At 43.9% G+C, this 14,519-nt stretch overlaps 1 protein-coding gene across 6 annotated transcripts in view; it reads right to left on the bottom strand.

Moving 5' to 3' along the window:
• LOC137300495 (astrotactin-2-like) overlaps window positions 1-14,519 on the bottom strand; it is a 1,223,335-nt gene that overhangs the window by 582,758 nt on the left and 626,058 nt on the right. The window lies entirely within an intron of this gene.

The following is a 14,519-nucleotide window of genomic DNA, read 5'->3' as shown; positions in this document are numbered from 1 at the left end:
GAATTTTAGAGGTTTCTTCGGCAGGAATGGAAAAATAAAAGTTAATCACAGATGACAATAATGATCCTTTAAATTTTTCAGGCAGTTAAACAGGCAACAGAGCAGCATAAATGTTGAGAAGTTTCTTCATTTAGATGTGGAGCATAACATTTTTATGAGAATTAGATTAACACTAAAACTCAAAAAGCCAGTTTTATAAGTCAGGTCCTGGAGATTCTGCTCAGCCTTGCAACAGTGTGACTTGAGAAGATTTTTGGTGGAGTAGGATGGCACTCAACAATGCAAAGACGCGGTAGAGGTTCAGAAGGAATTATACACCCCCTAAAAAAGCACAGGAAGTGTGGACACATGAAAGAAAATCCGAGTTGTTAAAGATCGATGCAAGATCTGCTTTAGTGAAGTAGAGAAATGTTAGCAAGGGCTTAACAATTAAGGTTGTAGAATTGAGCAGCGTTATGCAAATTACATATAAAGAACACCATGACGACAAACTGAATGTACTGCTGAGAAAAAGACAAAGCAACAAAGAGTCAGACTCCATTGGGAGCTGTTGGTATTTTGAAGGCAAAGTAACAAATTATGTAAGTAATAAAGTGCAACACTTTGCCACTGGAGAACTCCACTTTGCCAAGCCCTTGGTGCAATGTGAATTAGCAGTGGAGATCAGCTAACTGTAAAGGCCAGCAGAATGAAAGGTAGATTGATCACCAGGCAGAAGTCAATTTAAAAAGAGAAGGAACCAAGTAAAGTTTAAAAAGAAGCACCTCAATGAAGAAAAATTCGAAAGGGACACCAGGGAAAAGCTAGAAAAGGGAAGCAAAAAGAAAAATTGAAAGGGGAGTACCTGAGAGAAATAAGATTGAAGGGGATATGAGAGAGAAGTAAACTGACAGCACCTGAGAGAGGTAAACCTATAAAGAAAGCATCTTAGAGAAGTTAAAACTACAAATAGATCTGTCCAGAGAAGTCAAATGAAATGAGAGAAGTATAACTTAATTATCAGTGAAGCACCTTGGTGCAATATAAATGCAGGTTGTTGTTATAACTAGGATGGATGTGTGTTGTAGAGCCTTTGCACATGAGGAACCCAGGCATAATTGATTTTTTAAATTTGTTCTTGGGATGTGAGCGACATTTTGCCCGTCCCTAATTGTCCTGAGGGTCAACCACATAATGTAGGATTGAATCACATGTAAATCAGATCAGGAAGGACGTAAGTGAAGCAGTTGGGTTTTGATGACAGTTCAGCAGCTGTCATGGTAATTTCTTCTGGTGTCAGCCCACACATTATCCGATTTATTGAATTGCATTTCATAGCTAAGAATGGTGGGATTTGAACTCACAACCTCTAGAGATGCTATCCAGTACCATAACCACTGCACTAATGTACTCACATAAGGAATACTAGATGAGGAAAGAGATATAAAAACTGCCTATTGGGGAAAAAAAAGTTTAGGGCAAAGCTTACGCATTACAGAGAACAATATGGACAGATAAAAGAAAAGGGATTATTGAAAGTGAATGGATGGTAAGAGATTTAGTAAGTGAGTCACCACAATTCAGTGAAATAGACAGGCTAGCACTCGACTTCGAGAGTGAGCCACTGGGGACTGGGGCTGGAGACTGATACCACCATGGACAGGTTTGCCTTGAAAGTACAGAGGGAAACCAAGGAAACAGAGAAACAGAGATGGATTAAGGTCGGAAAAAGGAATAAGAAAGGTAAGAAATATTATGAAGCTACTCAGCAGATTACAATAACAGATACTTGGCACTGCCCAGTAACACAGAAGGAAACCAGATCATAGAAGAGGCAGCCAAAAAACAGAGAAGGTAGCTGGAACAAAAATGTAGACTGAAAGGTACAGGGAGATTGTACTTGTTTGAGACTCTGATCAGCAACTTAGATCGCTATGTGTATTCTAAGGATAATACCAAATGATGGTGAGCAATGCATAGAGAGAAAAGGTTAGAAGGACAACTGAAGGAGTTTATTTTTTATTCGTTCATGGGATGTGGGCGTCGCTGGCAAGGTCAGCATTTATTGCCCATTCTTAATTGCCCTTGAGAAGGTGGTGGTGAGCCGCCTTCTTGAACCGCTGCAGTCCGTGCGGTGAAGGTTCTGCCACAGTGCTGTTAGGAAGGGAGTTCCAGGATTTTGACCCAGCGACGACGAAGGAACGGCGATATATTTCCAAGACGGGATGGTGTGTGACTTGGAAGGGAACGTGCAGGTGGTGTTGTTCCCGTTTGCCTGCTGCCCTTGTCCTTCTAGGTGGTAGAGGTCGTGGGTTTGGGAGGTGCTATCGAAGAAGCCTTGGCGAGTTGCTGCAGTGCATCCTGTGGATGGTACACACTGCAGCCACAGTGCGCCGGTGGTGAAGGGAGTGAATGTTTAGGGTGGTGGGTGGGGTGCCAATCAAGTGGGCTGCTTTGTCCTGGGAGGTGTCGAGCTTCTTGAGTGTTGTTGGAGCTGCACTCATTCAGGCAAGTGGAGAGTATTCCATCACACTCCTGACTTGTGCCTTGTAGATGGTGGAAAGGCTTTGGGGAGTCAGGAGGTGAGTCACTCGCCACAGAATACCCAGCTTGACCTGCTCTTGTAGCCACAGTATTTATATGGCTGGTCCAGTTAAGTTTCTGGTCAATGGTAACCCCCAGGATGTTGACTGTGGGGGATTCGGCGATGGTAATGCCGTCAAGGGGAGGTGGTTAGACTCTCTCTTGTTGGAAATGGTTATTGCCTGGCACTTGTTTCAAAGAGACCACCCAGTGGTCGTACCCATTGTGGAGGTAAATGAGATAGGGAAACATAATAGGCCTGAAATTGCTTGTAAACTTAAATAAAGCCAATTATTTAGGCATGAGGGGCGAGTTGGCTGAGGTGGATTGGGAATTTAAATTCAAAGGTATGATGGTTGAAAAGCAATGGCAAACATTTAAAGAAATATTTCAATATTCTCAACAAATACACATTCCATTGAGAAATAAAAACTCTACGGGAAAAGTGATCCACCCATGGCTAACTAAAGAAGTTAAGGATAGTATTAGATTAAAAGAAGAGATCTATAATGTTGCCAAGACGAGTAATAAGCCTGAGGATTGGGAAAGTTTTAGAAACCAGCAAGAAATATAAAAATGGATTGTAAGAGCTTCTACAAGTATGTAAAAAGGAAGAGAGTAGGAAAAGTGAATGTTGGTCCCTTAGAGGCTGAGACAGAAGAAATTATAGTAGGGAACCAAGGGTCTAATGAGAGCGAGGAACTTAAAGTAATTATTATCAGTAGAGAAAAAGTACTTGAGAAACTAATGGGACGAAAAGCCGATAAATCCCCTGGACCTAATGGCCTACATCCGAGGGTTGTAAAAGAGGTGACTACAGAGACAATGGATGCATTGGTTATGATCTTCCAAAATTCCCTCGATTCTAGAACGGTCCCAGTGGATTGTGAGGTAACAAATGTAACCCCGCTATTCAAGAAAAGAGGGAGAGAGAAAACAGGGAACTAGAGAACTCAGTCGTTGGGAAAATGTTGGAATCCATTATTAAGGAAGTGGTAACAGGGCATTTGGAACATCACAATATGATTAGGCAGAGTCAACATGGTTTTATGAAAGGGAAATTGTGTTTGACAAATTTATTAGAGTTTTTTGAGGATGTAACTAACAGGGTGGATAAAGGCGAACCAGTGGATGTAGTATATTTGGATTTTCAAAAGGCATTCGATAGATGCCACATAAAAGGTTGTTACGCAAGTTAAGGGATCATGGGGTTGGGGGTAACATATTAGGATGGATAGAGGATTAGTTAACAGACAGAAAAGAGAGAGAAGGGATAAACGGGTCATTTTCAGGTCGGCAGGCTGTAACCAGTGGGGTACTGCAAGGATCGGTGCTTGGGCCTCAGCTACTGACAATCTATAATAGTGACTTGGATGAAGGGACCGAGTGAAATGTATCTAAGTTTGTTGACGAAACAAAGTTAGGTGGGAAAGTAAGCTGTGAGGAGGACACAAAGAAACATAGACAAGTTAAGTGAGTGGGCAAGAAGGTGGCAGATGGAGTATAATGTGGGGAAATGTGAGGTTATTCATTTTGGTAGGAAGAATAGAAAAACAGAATACTTTCTAAATGGTGAGAAACTATTAAATGTCTAGAGAGACTTGAGTGTTCCGGTAGAAGAAACACAAAAAGTTAGCATGCAGGTACAACAAGCAATCTGGAAGGCAAATGGCATTTTGGTCTTTATTGCAAGGGGGTTGGAGTATAAGAGCAAGGAAGTCTCACTACAATTATACAGGGCTTTGGTGAGACCTCACTTCGAATATTGTGTACAGTTTTGGTCGTCTTATCTAAGGAAGGATATACTTGCCTTAGAGGCAGCGCAGCGAAGGTTCACTAGATTAATTCCTGGGATAAGAGGGTGTCCTATGAGGAGAGGTTGAGTAGAATGGGACTATACTCTCTGGAGTTTAGAAGAATGAGAGGTGATCTCATTGAAACATAAGATTCTAAGGGGGCTTGACGGCGTAGAGGCTGAGAGGTTGTTTCCCCTAGCTGGAGGGTCTAGAACTAGAGGGCACAGTCAAAGGATAAGGGGTCGGCCATTTAAGACTGAGATGAGGAGGCATTTCTTCACTCAGAGGGTTGCGAATCTTTGGAATTCTCTACCCCAGAGGGCTGTGGATGCTGAGTCGTTGAGCATATTCAAGGCTAAGATAGATTGATTTTTGGACTCCAGGTGAATCAAGGGATATGGGGATCGGGCAGGAAAGTGGAGTTGAGGTTGAAGATCAGCCATGATCTGATTGAATGGCAGAGCAAGTTCGAGGGGCCATATGGCCTACTCCTGCTCCTATTTCTTATGTCCTTATGTTCTTACAAAATAACGGTGAGCCTAACAGCGCTCACCATTATTAATGGGCAAATCGAAGAGCAAGTTCCAGCGACTGCACATGCGCAGTTAAACGTGGAAATCCGGAACTTGCTCTTCCTGATTCCCTGCCGATCTGACAGCTTTGCGTTAAAGAGATATCGCAGGAATCAATGGACCAGCACAAACTTGCTGTCCTGCCCAGATGGAAGCTAACTAATCTCGCCAGAAAAAAAGTACACTGAGTTATATCAGGTCTAAACTACCTTTTGACTGTGTGGTAAGTATTACTGCCTGCCAAACAACTGCCCTGGCACTGAAAATTAAGTTTTAAAAACGTGGAGTCTCATTACTCCCGATTTTAATAGTTTTTGGACATTTAAAGACTTAGCGGGTGAGTTTAAATCTAAGGAGCGATGGGCAGCGTTGGTTCATTGCTCAGAGCAATTTCTGGGCCAATATAAAACTTTAAGAGTCATATATGTAAGGATTATGTTAAAATTCAAAAATAAGGATGGCAAGATATGGGGGTAAATTTTAACCAAGAACGAGTGGGTTGGGGACGGGTGGGCAGTAAAAAAATGTTGGTTTTGGGAGCGAGCCAAATCCCGGCTCCAACCCACAGACTTCGGGTTTGACCCAGATGCATCTGTCCTGCGGGTCGATATTTAAAGGTCCAGTTGAAGCATTCAGGAGAATTACATTTTTATTCAGCCAGACAAACGATTTTAACTTTCCCTTAACATGTCTCCTGTGCCCTCTGAAAGATGCAGCCGGCACGCATTTGGAGCTTTAAACCAGCGATTGACACGTAAAGAAAAGGTGAGTTTTTGCAGCAGGGCAATCAGTTTTCTCAGACAAACCTCTGGCTGGGAGTTCTTTGTGTTTCAGCTGAGATTTCTTTGTTCACACTCAGAATTCTTGTCTTCACACATATTTACCTACATTTTGGACCCCCTCAAACTGACACCATCAGGATGGGGGGGGCGCTCAATGGATTTATTCAACAGTAGATCTGAGGAGGAGGCACATCACCATCCACGCCAGGCACGCCGTGCAGTTCTAGGAGTTGCCGCTCCACAAGACAGAGGTGCGCTACAAGGACCTGCAGAAGAGCAGAGAGGGGAACAACGGAGGGGCCAAGGACGCTGGAGGCACTACCCATATGAGAGGGTCTACAGGCAGAGGCTGAGCTTCCTGGACCTCTCTGAGGAGCAGTGCCTATGAAGGCTTAGATTGAGTGGCCAGGTGGTCGCAGTACATCGACGACATCAGCCAGGCTGAGAGGGCAATGGGTTTCCACTCTCTGGCTGGCTTTCCACGGGTACATGGTGCAATTAATTGCGCACACGTAGCAATCCGAGGACCTGGACACAAGCCAGGACTGTTCATCAACTGAAAGGGATATCACTCCATCAATTCGCAGCTGGTTTGCGACTAGCAGAAGAGGTTTCTGTAGGTGTGTGCCAAATTCCCTGGCAGCTGCCATGATTCCTTCATTCTGCATGAATCCAACATCCCGGCCCTCTTCCACGCACAAAACAGACTTAAGGGCTGATTCCTTGGAGACAAGGGATACCCCCTACAGACATAGCTCATGACACCTCTGAGAAACCCCACCAGCGAGGCACAGCACTGATACGACAGTCACATCACCACCAGGTCTGTCATTGAACAAGCTATGGTAATGCTCAAGATGCTCTTCAGGTGCTTGGATCGATCTGGGGATCCCATCAGTACACACCGGCGAGGATGAGCAGAATAATAGTTGTGTGTTGTGTCCTGCATAACATCGCTCAACAGAGAGGGTTACAAGTGGATGAGGTCCCATGCGCTCATGAAGCATCCGTACCTGCCTTCAACATTGAAGACCACGAGGTTGAGGAGGAGGAGGATGGGGAATCCATCGGCAGAGCAGCTGCATCTATGGCGACTCGTGATGCCAGGGAGTCAATCACATTTGATAGATTCTCATAAAGAGATCTGCAAAGTGAAGATAGTCAAGTACCCAGACCACCTGGAATGAGTACCCCCATCACCAGCCGGCCCCACCTCCATTTGCACAGAACAGTCCTACAACCACACATACACCCATTGTACACATGCCCAAGGGTGGCATCAAGTCTCGCCGTTCATGATGAGCGACATGCAAGGGCGCTTTCACGAAAGGGATTCAAGAATGGACAAGACGTGGTGAAAATGATAACATTTAATGTGCAGGTAAGAAAAAACAATTAGAAATGGAAAACATAACATTGCATCAGACACCCTTGTGCATATCGTTGGTGATCACAAAATCTTCGCCTTTCCCAACCTATTATTTCTACGGGGTGCATCCCTTGTGGCTTCAGCAGAAATTGCTTAAGTCCCTGCCCTGACTGCTGAGCTACTCTGGGCCTACGCCCTCTGGGTTTTTCGAGCCTGTGAGGGTCCCGTCAAAGACTGCTCCACCTGCACCTTTGTAGGGGCAGTCTCAGCCATCTGGAGAGGGGGCAACATTGCAGGTACCAGTTGAGGGTGGGCAATGGGTGAGACATGGGAGCACTTTGAGTGGAGTCCCCACTTCCAATACCCCTTTCGCTATCAACCCTCTCCTGGGCCACTGCCACATCACTCCTACCACACTGCTGGACAACAGTTTGGAGGACATGTGTGATGCCTTGAAAGGCCACTGCTAATGTATCTGTCTGCTGTTCAAGGCAGCAGAATGTTGTTCAGCCTGAGTCCATATGGCTGTGGTCAGGGCCTGAATGGACTCATTTGCGAACCGTGCTTGAAGCGCCATGGAGGCTGCCATTCTCTCCATTGCAGACATTCCTGCACTTACCTGCACCATCAGTCCACTAATGCTGGAGGTGGACTCCTCCATCCTCTGCGCTAATGTGGAGACTGAATTTGGCAAGTCTTCCAGAATGTCACAAAGGTGGGTCTGTACTTCCATCATTCTCCTTTTCAAGGATGGCTCCCGGGGTTCAGCATCTGTGTCCAGCTGAGCAGAGCTTGGAGAGGAGTGCGCCCACCGACGCGGACTCTCCACAGCAGTCCCTGCCATCTGTGTCTACTCGTGCTCACTTGTGTATTGTGATTCACCAGGTGACAACCCAACTAACTCTCGAATAGTACCCACCGAGGTGTGAGAATCTGCGCTGGTGCATGGCTCACTCTAATGCGATGCTTCGCCCTCAGAGGCATGGAGCTCCCCTGAGGAATCGCCCTCGTCCACTTCGTCGGCCTGTTCAGCACACCTTGAAGGCCCTGGAAGAGAACATACAGCAATATTAAGAATCATCACAGAAGTGATGTTGCGATGAGCATCCTGAGGTGTGCAGGAGGTCAATCATTGATAACATCAATTCATATTGTGTGTGAGCGATGTTAAAGTTCTGTTACCATACGTTTGCAGGGTGCCAGTCTCGGCATCTCTGACGGCCAGGCATTCCTGCGCCCGGTTTAGTTCTAACATCTTCTCCTCCGCCTGTGTTAGGGCCACCTCCAGTCCTATTCCTCTCCCATGCATTTTTCGATCTCTTCTCCTCCAAGGGGAGAAAGTACAGACGTGTGAGTGAGGGCGACGGGGTCACCCGATGGATACACTGCTTTGGGTGAGGCTGCCCATGAAAGTGATGCATCAGAGGGTGACTATCGGACAGATTCATGACATTGCATCAGGACTGGGATGAGTGGGAGTAGTGGGAGGTGAGGAAGTACACAGAAAGTGACGGTAAGTTGATAATGAGACTTAAGTGGGTGTGATGAGTGATGTGATGGAGTAGCCTTGGCAAGGCAGAGTGAGAGGGAGGGATGATGTTCACCACAGGATGTCAGTGAATCAGTAACTGTACTCACTTTTCCTGACCTGGTTAGATCATTAAATCGCTTCCTGCACTGCACCCAAGACCTGGGCATCGTGCTCCTGCTGCTGACCTCTTCTGCCAAATCCAGCCACACTTCCTCCTGTCATCTGGGTATAACAACTCCCTCTTGCTTCTCACAGTAGCCAGTAGTATCTCGAGGGCGGCGTCCGAGAACCTGGGTGCTGCCTTTCCTCTATGTCCTTTCATTCTGCTTTTTACTCCTTTCTCCTTCAAAATCCATCGTTGCATTGGCCCTTTAAATAGTGGGCTTTAAATTGCGTCATGCGGGTGCGCAGTACGCCCGCTGCGCAGCTTGGAGACGCGAAACCCGGAAGTAGAATTAAGTGCCTTCAATTGAGCCGCGATCGCTCGAGAACACGCACAAAATTTTTTTCACGTTTTCCCACCCACTTATTGACCCCGCCCCCCCCTGCTGAGATCCCGCCTCATTTTTAAAATTTACCCCATGTTCTCTGATATACTGCTGGTGTTTGGTAAAGGAGAGAAGTTTACCAAAAAAACTGAGGACGCAAAAAAGTAGCTAGAAAACCGGTGTGAAAATAATGAAACGACCTTTGTAAGTAACTAGTAACATTTTCAGGACAAAAAGGACAGGTGGAGGAAAGATATATTGCATCTAAACGAAGCAAGAACAATGAGATGTACAATGAACTTTGGGACTATCAAGAATGATTTAAACTAGATAAACAGTGCAGTGGTGGGGAGAGGAAACAGGATCCCAAATGAGACTAATCTTAGAGTGGAAGGCAGCCAACAGTTAGGCATGGACACAGAAACTCAGAGACTCATAGGAACCAGATACCAGGAACAGGGTGGCACAGGGGACCAAGAAAGCAGGCAAATCTGCAATAAAATAGATAAACATGAATGCTAGAAGCTTTAGGAGTAAGACCCAGAACTAGACCCTGTTGTGACAGCAGCGAAATACAATGGAATAAGAATATCAGAAACAGGGCTGTCCACTAAGGATGGTAATGAATACCACACACAAAGGAATAGAGCGTTCAGAAAAATAGAACAGCTAGGAACAGAGATGGTGTAGCCCTATACGTTAGGGACACCTAGGAATAATTAAGTTGATCCTGCAGGAGGTGAAAAGTTACAAAATTAACTATTGTGGTTAGATATGTGAACAAGACAAAACTTAACTGCATCGTTTCCTACAGCGACTACACTTCAAAAATACTGCATTGGTTATAAAACACTTTTGGACATCCTGAGGTCATGAAAGATGTTATCTAAATGCAAGTTCTTTCTTTCTTCTTTTTAACAGTAGGAATATGCTACAGGCTGCCATATCAGAACAAGAAAGAAGACAATTTGCTCTATGATGAGATAAGATGCGTATGTATGAACAAGAAAGTTATTTTAATGGACAACTTCAATCAAACATAAATTGGGAATACCCAACAGTTCAGAGTCTGAGTTAGTAAATATAATGCATGACTCAATGTGTAAGGGAACCCATGAGAGACTGTGCATATTTAGGCTTGAGGATGGAAAGTGACCAAGGCCACATATAGGAAAAAGAAGTTGTGGCATCCTCAAGGGATAGCAACCATAGAATAATCAAATTCAACATAATCTGAGGTTCAGAAATACCACAAACCAGGAGCCAAGTATATAGCTTTAAAAGGGCTTACTTCAAAGAAATAAGGAGCATCTTAAGCAAATTTATTGGCAGGATTTGTTCAACAATACTTTAGTGGAGGGTGAGTGGAGCACTTTTAAAGGAATAATCTAGAGCATGCAGGATAAATAATCACATTTTGTAAAGGAGTGTGTCATATGGTACTTTTGGACATCTATTACATGGCTTTACCCAGGCAATTTGGGATATCATCCCTGCATAATGTCTGTAAAGTTGACCAAAGAAAATATACACCTTCTGAAGAGTCGATGGGGTGGCCCAGTTAACAACCCCCCGCCCCCGCCATTTTCACCTGCTGGCCGCCCGTTTTCCAGGCGCAGTCGAGTTGAATTTCTCCCCCACTATCCCTTTTTCTGATCAAATCATTAGATCAAACCATCTAACCTGGTCTTTCGTACATAAGTCTTCAGTCTCACCTTGTGGTCTTGAAAAAAAGGAAGCTTTCATTTTAATACCTGCCAGTCAGAAAAATAATTTTCCTGAGAAGTATAGAATATCAATTTGTAATTGGTCCAGGGTGAATGGCACTCTGTCGCACTTGATCAAGTTACGCCCAGTATGCACCCATGCTGCAACCGATGTTCCAGGCACTGAAAATTTTGTAAATCAGGTGATTTCAGTAATTCCTTACCTCTAACTGTAATCTCATTGAGAATTCAATAGAACACAATATCGCTATAGAAACTGGGCACGCTGTGCATGACGTTTAAGTAAACCCAGAATTTGAAAGGACAGTAACTAGTGGAAGGGCTGAACAGCTGTAGAAGGCTGATTTGTAAATTTGTAAAAAATATAAGGAGGGTTCCTTTGAAAGGAACACAGCTGTTGACCACATTACTTCAACTGAACCGACTCATACAAGGACGAGGTCCCTGTTGCGCTCGGGAAATTTGAACCTTCTTAACTTATTCAAGGAAAGCACAGAGGCACACTTCTATGTCAAAGTTCCAGTCATCGAAGTACCTCTGTGTCCATTCCAGTAATTACACCCAGAATTGCACTGGGACCGCTTTAATTGGTACAGGCACAGTTGGCTTCAAGTGATTCTGAAAGCTTAATTGAGACAGTTAAGTTATGTTACGGGGCTGCTGTTTCTCAGTCCAATCATAGATCTTATTTGATATTGATATTGAATTCATTAAAAGTATGATACGCAAGGCCTCACATTCATCACATTACGTGATGCGTACACATAGCCAATGGGTTTGGATCAATTTCAAAAGAATTCATCATAAAACACCAACAGCAATTTGGGAAGAGTTGCCACTGTACCTGACACCTGTTCAGATGTGGAACGATATCTGAAAACTACATTTATAAGGTAACTTTGAGTTAAATATTAGTGGCATATGCTAAGCTCATAATATTTCTGTCTCCTTGCATGAGTCCAATCTCCCAGCAGAACAATGCCCTTAATGCTGAATCTAGTTTGACAGTACTCAGCTGACATTTAAATAACATGTGAAACATTTATCTTGACCTCCAAAAGAACCAACTTACCAAGATAATTCCAACTCAATATGCCTTATCTTTGATGTGATATATACTGACATTCAGTAATGTAATTCTGAGCAGTATGATTTTTCTTCATTAATAAGACCCATAAGGCCTCAGTACCAAGCTGGACCTGTCCATCTTTCCCCATAACAATGCAAATTATGTCAGTTAGCTCTCACTCACATAAATAAAGTGACTCACACAAACCAGAAAATCGAACTTTCCACAATTCTATTCTTGACAACAGTCAAATGTCCACTAATATTTTTATTGTAAAGCTAATGCAATGGGGGAAGATTTCTTCTGCTCACTGTGAATTTGGAATATCATAAACAAAGCACGAAGATTTTCTGTGGTTGATATTTCTAGTCAAACTGTACAACAATAGGAAATCTTCCTGCCATATTTACAATGATGTAACACAACATAACCAGAGGAAGCTTTTTCTTAACATAGGGAAGATGGACGATACCTTATCATACACTTAGCAAAATGTAATGCCAAATTCTATTGATGTCCTTTCACACTATACGCTGATGTGCTCTGGCTTCATCAAAACAAACTGAATGAGGCAGCAGTTGGGGCAATAAATTTACCTCAGTGTCAGCCATGGCTCAGTGGTCGCACTCTCATCTCTGAGTCAGAGGTTGTGGGTTCAACCCACATTACTCTTTGATGAAATAACGATGAGGGTTGACAGGGTAGTGCAGTTGATGTTGTGTATATGGACTTTCAAAAGGCATTTGATAAAGTACCACAGAATAGAGTGTAAGCAAAATTGAAGCCCATAGGGTTAAAGGGACAGTGGCAGCATGGATACAAAATTGGCTAAAGGACAGAAAGCAGAGATTAGTGGTGAACGGCTGTTTTACAGACTAGAGGGAAGTATACAGTGGTGTTCCTCAGGGGTCGGTATTAGGAACATTGCTCTTTTTTGATATATATTATTGATTTGGACTTGGGTACACAGGGTGTAATTTCAAAGTTTGCAGATGACACGAAACGCAGGAACATAGTAAACAATGTGGAAGATAGTAACAGACTTCAGAAGGACATAGGCAGACTGGTGAAATGGGCAGACGCACGGCAGATGAAATTTAACGTAGAGAGTGTGAAGTGATACATTTTGGTAGGAAGAATGGGGAGAGGCAATATAAACTAAAATGGTACAATTTTAAAGGGGCTAAAGGAACAGAGAGACCTGGGGGTATATGCTCACAAATCTTTGAAGGTGGCAGGATAAGTTGAGAGGGCTATTAAAAAAGCATATGGGACCCTGGACTTTATAAATAGAGGCATAGAGTACAAAAGCAAGGAAATTATGCTAACCCTTTATAAAACACGGGTTAGGCCTCAGCTGGAGTATTGTGTTCAATTCTGGGCATTAGAGAGGGTGCAGAAGAGATTTATTAGAATGGTACCAGGGATGAGGAACTTCAGTTATGATGATAGACTGGAGAAGCTGGGGTTGTTCTCCTTAGTGCAGAGCAGTTTAAGAGGAGATTTGATAGAGGTGTTCAAAATCATGAACAGTTTTGATAGAGTGAATAAGGAGAAACCGTTTCCAGTGGCAGAAGGGTCGGTAACCAGAGGACACAGATTTAAGATGACTGGCAAAAGAACCAGAGATGCACGATGGGACAAATGGTCTCCTTCTGTGCTGTAACACACTATGATAAAGTTCCACTCCAGAGACTTGAGCACAAAATCTAGGATGACACTCCAGTGGCAGTACTGAGGGAATGCTGCACTGTCAGATGTGCTGTCTTTCAGATGAGACATTAAACTGGGGCCCCGTCTGCCCTCTCAGGTGGACATAAAAGATCCCATGGCACTATTTTGAAGAAGAGCAGGGAAGTTCTTCGCGGTCTCCTGGCCATTATTTATCCCTCAACCAACACCTAAAAACAGATTATCTGGTCTGTTTTTGGGCCTTTCTGTGCATAAATTGGTTGCCATGCTTCCAGACATTACAACAGTGACTACACTTCAAAAGTACTTCATTGTCTGTAAAGCCCTTTGGTACATCCTGAGGTCATAAAAGGCGCAATATAAATGCACGCCTTTCTTGCTGAGTTAGGGAAAAGGAAAATCAACCACAGTTCTCATTGCCAATTGCTATTCAGTGATCCCTGCTGGAAAGTTTGTGTGTACGAATAAGCTTTGAGCCCTGCATGGTTAAGTAGCTTGTCAATACTCACTTTTGTGGGAACTATTTTTTTAATATTTGTTCTTGGGAAGTGGATGACACAGGCAAGGCAAGGCAATATTTATTGCCCATCCCTAGGACATGGGGAGTGAACCACATGGTGTGGACCCGAATCACATTTAGGCCAGACCAGGTAGGGGTTGCAGTTTCACTTCCCTGAAGTAAATCAGTTATCAACAATTCAGCAGCTTTCATGGTCATTTTCTGGTGCTCGCCCACAAATTAGCAGATATTTTCGAATTCTTGCCATGGTCGGGTTTGAAAGCATGACCGTGGAGTTGCTACCCCACAATAAGAACCACTGGGACACTGTATCCGCATGAGAAACTGTGGCTAGGTAGCAGATCGCTGCCAGCACCAAGGAAGGTGGGGGGGGGGGGGGGGGTGGGCAACAGCTGTGGGTGAAAAGCTAAG

The sequence above is a fragment of the Heptranchias perlo genome, chromosome 31, assembly GCF_035084215.1.
Source record: "Heptranchias perlo isolate sHepPer1 chromosome 31, sHepPer1.hap1, whole genome shotgun sequence".
NCBI classification, from domain to species: domain Eukaryota; kingdom Metazoa; phylum Chordata; class Chondrichthyes; order Hexanchiformes; family Hexanchidae; genus Heptranchias; species Heptranchias perlo.
This window is presented reverse-complemented; position numbering and strand designations above follow the sequence as displayed.